Below are 14,903 nucleotides of genomic sequence, written 5' to 3'. Positions count from 1 at the left end.
TTCAGATAATTCAAACATTTCTTCATTCCTGTTTGTAAACAATCATTTTAATATTAAAAAATTAATACTTATAGAATAGTGCTGCTTGAAATTTTCTTTCAATTCTTCCAACATCGATTAGCGACTGGCGTCTGTCAAATCACCGTAATCATCCCCGTAGTTGGCACTGTAGTGACGTTCCAAATTGTGTTTAAAATAAACACACTAAATCTCGGTGGCATACTAAACATTTGGTATGCTCTTTATAAGCTGTACAGAAAAATGAAATTTCCCATTTTGCTTTATGATGTTCAGTCATAACAGCTGCACCCGGCTCCATGGCTAAATGGTTAGTGTGCTGACCTTTGGTCACAGGGGTCCCGGGTTCGATTCCCAGCACGGTCGAGAATTTTAACCATAATTGATTGATTTCGCTGCCAGGGGGACTGGGTGTATGTGTCATCATCATCATTTCATCCTTATCCCGACATGCAGATCACCTACGGGAGTCAGATCGAAAGACATGCATCTGGCGAGCCGAACTTGTCCTCGGGCACTCCCGGCACTAAAAGCCATACACCATTTCATTTCATGACAGCTGCGAAACTGATTTAGTTATACTCTGTCAACAAAGCGCATTGTACTAGACTAGTGACTGATGGATCGGCTGCTCGCTCTGCCAGCCAAGCCCTCCCACCACTACCGAAACTACCTTCCACCAAAGCGCTCGGAGCGCGGCCAGAGCACTAGCGTACGGGGAGTGCTGTTTGGATGGCCCTGCTCTAATCAATAACAACATCTTTGTGACATACACTAATGTTTAATGGTTGCAATATTGTAATATATCAGCTGATGATAGCTATAAATAGTCGAAACCGGTACTGATGTGAATCTGTTCATAATAAATAAAGAACTGATAGGTGGAACATCCTTCTTGTCTATATACGTGCATCCAATCAATACGGAAATGAAACTTGTGCATGGGCTCGTGAACATCGGCAATGGACCATGGAACAGTGGCGGCGTGTTTTATAGTCCGATGAATCCCGGTTCTAATTGTATCGAGCTGATAGGCGCAGGAGAATGTGGTATATGCCTCATGAAGCTATAGATCCTGCAAGCGAACAAGGTTATGTCCAGACGGAAGGTGGATCAGCTCTGGGCGGCGTTCTCATGGTCGCAGTTAAGTCCCACTGTTCAGCTGCAGGGAGCAGTGACATGTGCACGTTACGTGAATATTCTTTCCGACCATCTGGCATCCCTTTCTGGCCCAGGACTACCCTGATGGAGATGTCATGTCTCAAGAGGACAATGCACCACATCACCGATCTGTAGTGGAATGCAGCTGGCTGGAGGAGCACTCCAGTGAAGTTACGACAATGGGCTGGCTCTCCAGATCCTCCGATCTTAATCCAGTCGAGCAATTATGGGATGCTGTCAATGCTGGGGTACGCTCCATGAACCTCACACCAACTGCACAAGACCAACTGAGGGTAGCAGTGCAAGATGCGTGGGTCCAGATCCCTCCAGAATGATTCCAGCATCTTGTAGAGTCGATGCCTCACCGTATTGCTGCTGTTCTGAGGGCTCGCGGAGGAGCAACTCGTTATTAACATCACATTCAGGGTCTTCCCATGACTTTTGACCGCTCAATGTGTAAGTACCTCTAAGTCTGAGTACGTCCAAATAATGTAACAGAAAATGAAAGTCTGATACAACTGTATTGATTCATTAATTAAAAAAAAAAGGTGAACATTCTTTCAGCCAATCAATATTTAAGCACACGTTTTGCCATATTAACAGGTTTCTTCGGTGGTGGCAGCAGTGCTTTTGTTTTAAGGGGGAGTACAACAGGGCAACAATTCTCTCTTAATACTAATCAGAAGGAAAAACTGAAGACAACAGAATCTTTGACGAATGTAGGTATTGGCAAAGACAGAAAATGGCCAGGAAGGGCGTGAAAATGAAAGACTTCCTAGGCCTCAACTTAAAACCGCTGGGGTCAGAAGAGAAGAACAAGGGAGGTCAGATAGGAAGGTGCAAAGCCTGGCACGAATGAGTGGAAACGTCAAGACTCAGCTAGGGGCCTCTTGGTCGCCAACCCAAGTTTCCAAGTTGAGAGCCTCAGTAATACCCTTTCAGTCCTCCTGGAACAGGTAGGAGATACCGCCGTCACCCACAGCGGTAAGCATCTTCAGTGTGCAATTCCTTTGATCAACTTCATAAATTATCAAAACACATTAAGTAAAAAACCTTGCTTCAGAATGGTTCATTGCGAACATTTAAATTTAAAACTATGCAATGGGTTTGTTATGCGTGTCTTGCTGAAAATGTATTAGCACATTTTACCTGAATGAAATTCCCCTCTTGAGACTTAGTAAGAAAATGGTAATTAGATAATTCAGTAACCAAAATGACCTCACACAATTTAATGGATATCACCAGTGAATAGAGTGGAGTAACTCATACAGGGCAGTGAGAAAATGCCAAAACCTGACGTGTAAATCAACTAAATAACCGAATACTGTAACAACTTACACATTAACAAAGTTCAACCACACATTTAAAAAAAATTGGACATTTTAATTATAATTCTCAAATCAAATAAAAATTTTAATAAAATTTACGAGAAGCTATTCTAATAATACAGTAGGTGTTGCCAATAATTTACATTCAGCTGTGCTAGACACAGTCTACCAGGCTTAGAAATGGTGGAATATCCTCAACTTTGCCAACTAATGCAAAAACTACATCCTGGTTATAATCACCCAAACAGAAAGGAAACTGCAGGTTCCTTACAGAACGCTGTTTACAAAGAAGAAAGGAGCAAGTGTTCTTCAGTATTAAACAATCACGTTGTTTGTACAGGAATCCATGAATGATCAACTGTAAACAATAACAAAGTATACTTATTTGGTGGATACATCAGGAAATCCACACACATCAGAATACCTGGCAAAGATGGAACCTAGTGGTATCAAGAAATGTGAACGAGAGTTGAAATGTTTTGTGTATTCACGTGGTGACTGTAATGCAACTAATGTCTCCCGGATGCAACATTTGGAGGAAAACAGGGAAGATAAGAACATGATAACCTATGGCCGTTCCACACTGGTTACGAATTTCTCTCTTCGCCAATGACTGTCAGTTTCCACATTTGAAGGAACCTGTTCTCAGAGTTGTTAAATATTTTCAAAACCACCATTTTCCAAATGCTCTCTAGAAACAATCAAGTTCTGTTAAAATTTGTTGTAATATTCAATAGTTTGAATGCTTACATTACAGGTTGGCCTTCACTTCTAAAAGTTTGTGAAGATGATACAGACAAAACTGAAGCTGAAGTAATACTTCAGAGAAATATTGAAGATATGATTTCCTCTTTGAAGTCCATTGCTTGATAATGTACAGAAAGACTATGTTACATTGCTCATGCTTGGGTACCTCTGGGGGGGGGGGAAAGAGATGAAAATATTAAGACATTTGTCGTCAGATACAACATAGGTTAAACTTCAGAGCTTATTTTCTTGCTTACATGCTTGATCCAAAGGAAATAAATCAAACTGAACTGCTGCTAAGAGAAGACTTGAAGAAACTGTGGCTTGATTTTGCAAGCTTATAAACCTAGTTCTCTACTAGCAATGATAGTTAAGTCCCAGCCACAATTCCCACCATTTAAAGAATCACTTTTCTGTGAATCCGTGGTATCACAAATATCTGATTATGAATGGTGGAGGAGCCAAAAATGTGCAACTGAAAAATTTAGCTGATATATACCTTTTGACAACTCAAACATCTTCAGCTAGTGTCTAAGGCTCATCAAAGCTCTTCTCCAGAATCATAGGGGTTTCATCACCTTCCGAAGATAGCACAGTTGATGGAGAATACAGAAAAATGGTCTAACCCAAGGGAGCATAGTGGTTCCAATACTTTTTAACACACATCAAAATACCAGAAGTTTCTTGTATTCTCTGGCCACAGAAGCACCGATTATAAAACAGCGGAAATAATCTTACTACCACGCCCAGAAATGTATCCAGCTATTACACTGCAAACCAGCTCAGACCTAATACTGCAAAGACACAAGTTTGTGCCTTTCATCTGAAAAACAAACAAGCACATGAGAAGCTGAAAGTAGGGTGGTCAGGCAGTGAGCTACAGTGCTGTGACACTCCAGAATATCTGAGTAATGCTTGATAGAGCTCTCACTTTTACGAAGTAAGGTTTGAACTGTAAGCAGGAACTATCCACCCGGAATAACCAGGACAGAAGTGGGGTAGTCAACCACAAACTATCCGCACATTAGCAATGACCGTTTGCTACTCTTAACGCCTAGTATGCATGCCCAGATGCATGCTTAACAGGTGGATGTGGCCCTCAATGAGACATGTCGGTTGATAACAAGCTCTATCAGCTTGTAGGGCCAGTACCATCATTATATTTGAAGAGAAGTGGCTGTGAACAAGGCGAGGACAAGAATTGAACGAGAAAGTCCTCATCCAATATACCCCCAGACCACAGACTGAAGTCCAGGTGCAGTTTTCTTCCACATTGTTTCACTCAGGCCCATGATCAGAAGTTTCCTCCTTTCCATGAGGTCGACCAGCTCTTCAGTTTTGTTTGTCAATGTCAGGATATTTCATGTTCCCACTCTGATACTTTGTCTTCATTTGGTTTGGGTAGCTGGTGTAACACCGGGCTGTAAACCGTCATTCGCACCAAACTGATGTCGTCGTGAATTGCTACATCCGAGGCTCGTATTATTCTTGAAAGCAACTTCTTCAGTAATCCCTCTGTTGACCTGCTGAGCCGTAACACAGACGGAGATTTTCTTTCAGGGTTTTCTCCCTTAGCCTTTGGTGTTCAGTCACCTCAACCTACAAAGCAGCAGGTTGTACTCATTAATTCCTGAATACAGGGCTGTCTCTTCCCCCATCTCCAACGTACCGAACTCCACCTTCTCCGCTGTAGAAGTCGTTGAGGTCTTCACTTGTAACCCTGAGCTGGGACCCTTACCATATGTTACACACCGGGTCAGGATTATACATGAGAAATGAACATTTTAACACCAAAAATTTAAACTTAGATCTACACTATTTAACTCTTATATTGTATTTGACCTTGGAGTACAATACCAATAAACTGATTTACTACATTTCCACCTAACTGAATCCCTCCCTGCCATTTTATACCTTGCAGCAGATGATCCATGTAAACTACGAACAGCAAGGGTGAAAGATTACAGCCTTTTCTAAACCCTGCAAGTACCCTCATTCTACCATCAATTCTCACTGAAGCCCAATTGTCAACATAAATGCCTTTGATTGATTTTAATAATCTACCTTTAATTGCATAGTCCCCCAGTATGGCGAACATCTTTTCCTTCGATACCCTGTCACATGCTTTCTCTAGATCTACGAAACAAACACTACTGTCAATTCCTCTCGTAACATTTTTCAATTACCTGGCGCATACTGAAAATCTGATCCTGACAGCCTCTCTGTGGTCTGAAACCACGCTGGTTTTCATCCAACTTCCCCTCAATTACTGATCGCACCCTCCCTTCCAAAGTGCCAGTGAATACTTTGCCTGGTATAATAATCAATGAGATACCTTGATAGTTGTTTCAATCCTTCCTGTTCCCTTGCTTATAGATAGGTGCAATTACTGCCTTTGTTCAATCCGAAGGTACCTTACCAACACTCCATGCTAATCTTACTACTCTATGAAGCCATTTCATCCCTGCCTTCCCACTATACTTCATTTCAGGTCGAATTTCATCTATTCCTGCTGCTTTATGTTAATGGAGTTTATTTACCATCCTTACCACTTCCTCAAGCATAATTTCACCACTATAATTTTCCTCCTCCTCATGAGCCTGGATGTTCGCAACACCACCAGGAAGATTTCCTTTTACGTTGAGATGTTCAAAATATTCGCTCCATCCCTCCAGTGATTCCCTGAGATCTATGAGTTCACCTGAGTTACTCAGAACACTGTTCATTTCCTTTTTCCCTCCCTTTCTAAGATTTTTTATTACTGTCCAGAAAGGTTTCCCTGCTGCTTGATCTAGCCTTTCTAGGTTATTACCAAAATATTTCCATGACTTCTTTTTGGATTCAACAACTATTTGTTTCGCTCTGTTTCTTTCATCTACGTACAAGTCCCTGTCTACCTCGGCCCTTGTTTGGAGCCATTTCTGATATGCCTTCTTTGTTCGTTTACAAGCTGCTCTCACTTCAGCATTCCACCAAGATGTTCGCCTTTACCCATCTTTACACACAGTTGTTCCTAAGCATTCCATTGCTGTTTCTACTACAGCATCCCTGTATGCCACCCATTCTCTTTCTACATCCAGAACCTGCTTACTGTCTACTGTTCGAAACTTCTCACTAATCATATCCATGTACATCTGTCTAATTTCCTCGTCCTGGAGATTTTCTACCCTTATTCGTTTGCACACAGATTTTACTTTCTCTATCCTAGGCCTAGAGATACTTAGTTCACTACAGATCAGATAGTGGTATGTACGAGGACGGTTTGGAAAGTTCTCAGAATCAACGCTAGATGTCTGTGCTAGAGCAATGAGGTTCCCGCGCAATAATCACACATCCTTTATGAGTGAACACGTGGCGCGTCAGTGCTCTAGCTGCAGGAGTGTGGTAGTGACGACTCTTTGCTGTTGTTCCCGTGTAGTGATTTGTGACAATGGAAAAAACTGAGATTCGAGCAGTGATTAAATACTTTGTAAAGAAAGGTATGAAAGCAAAGGAAATTCATGCAGACTTTCAGAACACACTGGGGGACTCTGCTCCTTCATTTTGAACTATTGCCAAGTGGACCAGCGAGTTTAAATTTGGTCGGGAGAGCTTGGATGATAATCCGCGTAGTGGACGGCCAAAAAGTGTTACGACCCCAGAATTTATCGCAAAAGTGCATAAAATGGTCATGGAGGATCGTCGACTGAAAGTGCGCGAGATTGCTGAAGCTGTAGGGATGTCTTCTGAACGGGTACATTATATTTTAACCGAAGAATTGGGTATGAAAAAATTATCTGCAAGATGGGTGCCGCGGCTCTTGACATTGGACAATAAACGCACCAGATTGGAAATGTCCGAACAAAGTCTGGCCCGTTTTCAGTGCAACCAACAAGATTTTTTGCGCCGGTTTGTGACTACAGATGAAACTTGGGTCCACTACTATTCCCCAGAGACAAAACAGCAGTCAAAGCAGTGGAAACATGCTGATTCACCACCACCAAACAAAGCAAAGGTAGTGCGTTCAGCCGGAAAGGTCATGGCCTCAGTTTTCTGGGATGCAAAAGGCATTCTGCTGATAGATTATCCTCCTACTGGCCAAACGATTATTGGGGCAATACTATGCAAACCTTCTAGACCAACTACAGGAAAAGATACATAAAACACGGCCTGGTTTGGCAAGGAAAAAGGTCATCTTTCATCAGGACAATGCTCCGCCGCACACAAGTGTTATTGCCATGGCAAAACTTCATGAACTGGGGTACGAATTGTTGCCACATCCACCTTATTCACCTAATTTGGCACCATCAGACTTTCATCTATTCCCCAAGCTGAAAATTTTCCTCGGTGGACGGAGATTTTCTACAAGGGAAGAACTGACAGCCTAATTGGAGAGGTATTTTGCAGGCCTGGAGGAATCTCATTTTCGAGATGGGATCAAGGCATTGGAATATCGCTGGACCAAATGCATTAGTCTACAAGGAGACTATGTTGAAAAATAAAAGCAGTTCCACCGAGGTAAAATACTTCATTCTAGTACTTTTCAAACCACCTAAGTATCATCGAAAAATTCCCAGAAAACTCATACATTCCTAACAGATTTTCTGAATTCGAAGTTGGTTAAGATATAGTCTATTATGGATATGGTACCCCTAGCCTCCCATGTGTAGCGGTGAATAGACTTATGCTTGAAGAATGTATTCTTAACTGCTAAACCCATACTAGCACAGAAGTCCATCAAACGCTTCCCATTCGCATTAGCTTCCATATCTTACCCACATTTACCAATCACCCTTTCATATCCTTCAGTTCTATTTCCAACTCTTGCATTAAACTCGCCCACTAGCACTATCCTATCCTTGCTGTTGACCCTGATCATGATGTCACTCAATGCTTCATAAAACTTGTCAACTCTTACTTAAATAAGAGAGTTGACCAGTAATGCTCTAAAAGTTTGAACATTATTTACTTCTTTCCTTTTTTCATAGAAATTAATTTGTATCGCGACAATGTTGCTCTTCCATAATTTCCCCCTTTGGCCGTAATGCCGTAATCACGAAGTGAAATCCATAATAAATACGGACAAACGGTAATAGTTGGCACCTCTGTGTATGTTAAAAAAATTACGATCAATAAATTATGAGCCAAAACGGAAAGATCTTTCCCATCCACAATACATGAAGGCTTTGTCTCAAAGGAAATGAAAGTGCTATCTGTCTCATTGGTAAATCAGACCTCATCCTACCTTTCTTCCTACTTGTACATAGGTCTACACTATTAAATAGACTATAGGCAACTGAACAGCCACTTAAGAAGATTCAAGGAAACACATTTCTGTTTCAAAAGATTGAGCTGTTTATTGCTCTACCCTCAACAGGTTTTTGGGCGCATCGACTCAACGCTCCGGAAAGTATAATCGTGTGAACTTATGACATGCAGCTTGATACTATGATTTTAACCAAGGACATTCTAATAATTTTTATGTTTAGACAAACAGCTACATTGATATACTCTTTTTATGACTTGTAAGAACAATCAGGGTCCTGATTTTTCACCATACAGGTTTGAGTTTGAGGCTGATGATGCCCTTAATATTGGCAAAACGTGTCCCTTAACATTTTATAATAATATTTAATTTCTAAAAAAGATCTCTCTGTATTGAATAGGTGGATATTAAAAATAACAATTGGCTTTATGTCACACTGACACAGATAGGTCTTATGGCAATGATGGAACAGGAAAGGGTAAGGAGCGGGAAGGAAGTGGCCATGGCCTTAAGGTACAGCCTGGTTTAAAAATGGAAAACCACCTTCACGGCTGCTGACATTGGGGTTTGAACCTACTAGCTCCCGAATGCAAGCTCAGATCTGTGCACCCCTAACTGCACGGCCTTCTTATGATTCATAATTACCTGGCTCTCTGTCACTTTGAGATATGATATTGCATGGCGCGGAAGCATGCTACGATGCAGTTTGAATGAAAGTGAAGTAATTAAATTTGAATAAATCAAACAGCATTACACCAGACTGAATTGACAGCATATGCATAACATAAGGAATGGGAGCAGATGGTGTGCAAGACCAAATAATGGATGATGAAACACGTAAAATACATGCCCTCTTTTTCATCAACCAATCGTTCCATTAACCTGGGATTTGTGCTAAATGAATCTTAGAACTACTGTTTCCAGTTCTTTTGTTCAATGTTTCCAAGGCATTGATTACCCCAGTTTTTAATGCATTGTGAAACAATCCATGCCAATACAAGTACATCACTTTCATTCTGTAATAAATATGCAAGGATTCTTCTCTATTAGTAAGACTAGCAGGTGTATGCATAAGTCTTTTCCGGTTCACTAAGAGATAGCACCAGCGAACAGTATGCAGCGTATGAATTCGACACATAGTACTAAAACACTCCCATTTGGTTTCTTTCGGTTTTCGGAAGGGACCAGTCCTATTTTAGGTCTATTGTCATAACTTGTGAATCCCCTGAACTAACCTTCGATCTCCAAGATATGTGTGAAGTCAGCACGGTATGACTGGGATTGGGACGAGTCATAAGGAGAAAGAATAGAATCCTTTTAAATGTGGTGTTATAAAAGGTTGCTGAAGGTGAGATGAGTACACAATCACAACTGAAGAGTGCTAATTGGCGAGGAGAGGAGAAATATGATCCGAAGAAGAGATACAATTATAGGACAGGACTTTCGTCAGTTAGTTTTGAGGGACGTGTTACTGGTAAGAATGACAGGAGGTAGACTCCAAGCATGAAGATGACAAACAGATTAGCTTAGATGTAGTAGGCCTACTGCGTAAAACTACAGTATATATTTCAAAAGACTTTCTAATTATTTTTTGTCATGTCTCCTTTTTCTTTCCAAAATGACTCATGTTATGTAAAAAAATTTGGAAATGTCCTGGTTAAAAATGCATCACAGGAAACTAATATAGAGGTGAAGCATTGAGAGAAAAGCAAGGAAAAATTGATCATGTGATCAGGGAAAATGCATGGGAATATAATCTCTATTGGCCAGCATAGTGGTAGTTTTTGTTTGAAGAAGGAGTACAACTGAGCAATCGTCCTCTTCAACACAAATCAGGAGGGAAAAAGGAAGAGGCCCAACGCTTAAAAAACAAAGGTATTGGTAAAAGAACAGAAAGGGCCAAAAAGGACGTGAAAATGGACAATTTAGGCCCTGCAAACCTAATAACATCAAGGTAGGAAGAGAAAAAGAGTTAACCGAAGGAGGTCTGATCATCTTAGGTTGGCTAGCAGCAATTCTCCTGATCTTGTACCAATCTCAATCTTCATGTAAGAATAACAGATGCCCCTCCATTACTTGCCCATCGCAGTTTAGCCTACGCCTGCCTCTACAATTTCTTCCCTCTACAAAACACTCACGACAGTCTTCTTCTGGTTCCTATCCATTCCAGATGTTGGCAACCGTCTTGACGGTGCTGTTCTTGTCACCTGCACCTCTGAATAACTGTAAATGTTTTGGAACTCCAAGTTCTGATATTCTGAAACCAGGATATGCTTCTCTGATGAACACTTCTCTTTCCCGGTATTTTTCCTCGAAGAGACTGCAGGAAATGGTATCTACTTTCATTCCTCATGATCTGTCTAAGGCAGGGCCATCCAGCTATTGCGCTCCGAGGGCGCGCCCGCGCTCGGGGAGCACTGGGCAGTCAGACTAGCGCTCCTTCCCCTACCACCACTACAGTGTGGCAGCGAGGAGACCTGAGAAACAAGGACGATGTTCGGACCGCGCTGACTAGATACGGACATACAGTCGTGCGGCCGACGGCTTTTGTGGGTTTGTTGACATCATATTGATAGTGCTGTTTTGCCATAACAAATATATCCCATATATAAATCGAAAGGAACTCCGATGTATGGTATATGCAGGAAACGAAATCAAGTATTAAGTAAAGAATAATGTGATTTATTTAAAACTGAAATTTGAACATATATGAGAGGAAAATGTTACCAAAATGAACAGATAGTTCAGACCTTAAGTGACTTTTGCTCAGTCGTTTTTACGAGCTTTTAGTTTTGGAGCAAACAATCTTCTCCAAATTGGGTACAATATTTCTGGACACAGCTATTCTTAAACTATTGCGCAAGTTTCTATCGCTTATCGTTGCACGATGTTTACTTTTGGTAAGCTTAAGGACCGAAAAGAAACGCTCACAAATGTACGCCGAGCCGAATATTGACAGAACTTTACATGCATGCATGGTTATACAAAAGGGGGTATTCTTCTTGCGGAAAGCCGCTGTAAAATTCTTCTAAACTTCGTGACATGAGAAAGTGGTCTTTAAGACGAACATTGCACTGCAGTTCAATCAACTCTAATTGAAATAGCTGTGGAGCACTGTCTGCACTAAGAGAAAATGGTCGAACAAATACATCTAACACGCCTTGCAGTTCTGATAATTCTGAAAATCTTTTGTCAAACTCTTCTTGTAATTGGTGAATTACCTGCAAATACTCAAAGTCGACACCTTCTTTCACTGTTTCAAGCAATGGAAAATGTCCTGTGTACCTTGCACGCAACTGGTTTTCCCACAAAATCAATTTTCGTTTGAATGCTTGAATTTTTTCCACCATATCGCAGATATTGTGCTTTTCGCCTTGAAGCGAAGTGTTCAAAGTATTCAGATGGGCAGTAATGTCGCTTAAAAATTCCAAGTCCGCCACCCACTTAGGATCACGCAAAAGAATTTCGGGCCGCCCTTTCATGTCACAAAAGGTATCTATTTCGTTCCGCAAGCAAAAAATACGATGGCACCTTCGCCTTGCTCAGCCATCTTACTTCTGCGTGGCACGGGATATCCGGATACTCCACTTCGATGTCATCCAAGAACTCTTTGAATTGACGGTGTGCGAGTCCATGGGAGCGAAGAAAATTTACCATTGCAAGTAATGAAAATCATTTTATTTTCCGTATTGAAAGAATCTCAATAATAATAATAATATAAAAGAATTTATTGGACTCCAACCTATTCAATACATTACTGGATGTTAACATTTTTAGTTCTGTAATGTATTAGTAATGTATTGAATAGGTTGGAGTCCAATAAATTCTTTTATATTATTATTATTATTATTATTATTGAAAATTTACCAGTCGCACAACTGTTCCCATTACGTCTTTAAGCTTGGCGACTTTTGCACAGATTGCCTCCTGGTGTATCAAGCAATGAACCACCGCCATTAGGGTACTACCGCTTTCAGTCATTTTTAATTTTACATAGCTGAGGAACCCTGTGCGTAGACCACGTAAAGCAGGAGCTCCATCCGTCGTTACACTCGTCAACCGCTCCTCCCATTTTAATCCCATTGACTCAAAAACACCCTCTACTGCTTGGAAAATATCGAAACCGGTAGTTGTGTCTTTGAGGGCTACCAAGTCTAGGAAATCCTCGGTGACCCGAAGATCGTCATCCACCCCTCGAATGAAAATAACGAGCTGAGCTGTGTCCGCAATGTCGGTTGATTCGTCGAGGGCGGTGGAAAAGGATACTAACTTTGCTGCCTTCTCCATTAATTGCTGTTCCATATCAACGGCCATGTCGTCTATTCTGCGAGCCACAGTTTGAGGAGAAAAAGAGATTTTATCAAATTTCTCAACTACTGTAGCTCCATAGGACAAATACATGCTGCCGCGTCCATTAGGCACTCGATTAAATTCCCTTCCGTGAAGGGTTTCCCAGCCTTGGCAATTCGCAGCGAACATTTGTAGCTTGCTCGTAAAATGGGTCCACCAACCTCACTCCCCTCAATCTCCTGTCAGACAGAAATACAGCAAGTCACAATTTTAGTGTTCTTCAGACAATTCAATCATTTCTTCATTCCCGTTTGTAAATAAGCATTTTGAAATTAAAACAATAATACTTACAGAATAGTGCTGCTTGAAATTTTCTTTCAATTCTTCAAAATTCGATTGGCGACTGGCGCATGTCAAATCACCGTAACCGAGCTTGATAGCTGCAGTCGCTTAAGTGCGGCCAGTATCCAGTATTCGGGAGATAGTAGGTTCGAACCCCACTGTCGGCAGCCCTGAAAATGGTTTTCCGTGGTTTCCCATTTTCACACCAGGCAAATGCTGGGGCTGTACCTTCATTAAGGCCATGGCCGCTTCCTTCCCACTCCTAGCCCTTTCCTGTCCCATCGTCGCCGTAAGACCTATCTGTGTCAGTGCGACGTAAAACAACTAGCAAAAAAAAAAATCACCGTAATCATCCCTGTGGTTGGCACTGTAGTGCCGTTCCAAATTGTGTTTCTTTAAACACATTAAATTTCGATGGCACACTAAACATTTGGCATGCCCTTTGTAAGCTGTACAGAAAAATGAAATTTCCCATTCTTCTTTAAAGGCTGCTGCTTCACCACTCCTTTTTTTTTTTTTTTTGTATGATGTTCAGTCATGACAACTGTGAAACATCGGCTGCTCGCTCAGCCAGCCAAGCTCCTCCCACCACTACCGAAACTACTGTACCTTCCCCAAAGCGCTCGGAGCACTGGCTGAGAGCGCGGCCAGAGCGCTAGCGCTCGGGGAGCGCTGTTTGGATGGCCCTGGTCTATGGTATCGAATGTTCCGTGCTTTCATGGTGGTCAATACTTCCCCGTCTTTCTTCATTTTTTGGATAATCTCAGCATTTGTGACATGTCTGTCCATGGCATCCTCAATATCCTCCTATGCAAGCATATCTCAGAAGCCACCAATCCTTTACTTAATGACTTCAGAGTCCATGTTTCAGCGAGATTCCAGACTAGACAACGGCCAGTAGATTTCTATATCTGATTATGTGTCTAATCCAGATGTTTCTTCTTTTTCTCATGTACTTGTCAAACACGACATCTCTCCCATTCTTCTCGGTAGTTCCTGGATGCTAACTATCTCTAGGACATAGTCAGCATTTTTCTGTAACACTTCGACTCTTCTTCTGATGGGAAAGATGAAAGCAAGGAGGTTGGCACCAGTAAGTGGAAACAATGCCAGTCTCAGCCAGAAAGCCAAGATGAAAGCCCATGGGTTTCCCCTTTATTGGTCAATATGCAAGTAACTTTATCACTGTATGAAAAGAGGTTTGCCTGAGAACAACATGTGGGCTGAACATCAAGACTTAACAGTGCAGTTCCCAGTAGAAGAACGTTCTACTTATCCACTATTAGTATGAGCTGAGACTATTGGAAAGGATATGTAGACCTATCAGAAATGAGATTAGAAAACAGAGCAGTTTTTATTTTATAGATGTTTTGTTATTATTGTTTACTAGTTTAACAACAACAACAACAACATACCACAGACTAGGATGCACCTATGCTACCCAAAATATAAGACCCCATAATTAAGGAAGTTTCTCAGAAAAATTCCTAGGACGCACAAAAGTATCTGAGGGTTTCACATTCCATCTGAGATTGAACAGGGAACTGTATGAGGGAACGAAAGATTACCGCCACAATCAGAAAAAGGAGGCTGACCTTTTACAGACACCTGAACCTGGATAAAAGGACTATAAAATACTCGCTCTTCAGGAAAAATGAAAAATTCATCCCCACTGGCTTTAAATAGTACACGAAGATCTAAAGGAAGGAGGCATTAACCCCAAAGAAATTCAAGACGGAACCATCTTCAAGAAAAAAGTTCCAGAATTGAGG

At 41.3% G+C, this 14,903-nt stretch overlaps 1 protein-coding gene across 2 annotated transcripts in view; it reads right to left on the bottom strand.

Annotated features, from left to right (window-relative positions):
- Positions 1–14,903, bottom strand: part of LOC136857502 (protein bric-a-brac 2) — a 148,390-nt gene that overhangs the window by 113,365 nt on the left and 20,122 nt on the right. The window lies entirely within an intron of this gene.

This window comes from Anabrus simplex, chromosome 1 (assembly GCF_040414725.1).
Source record: "Anabrus simplex isolate iqAnaSimp1 chromosome 1, ASM4041472v1, whole genome shotgun sequence".
Taxonomy (NCBI): Eukaryota; Metazoa; Arthropoda; class Insecta; order Orthoptera; family Tettigoniidae; genus Anabrus; species Anabrus simplex.
Note: the sequence above shows the minus strand (reverse complement) of the source record. Positions and strands in the feature narration are given on the sequence as shown.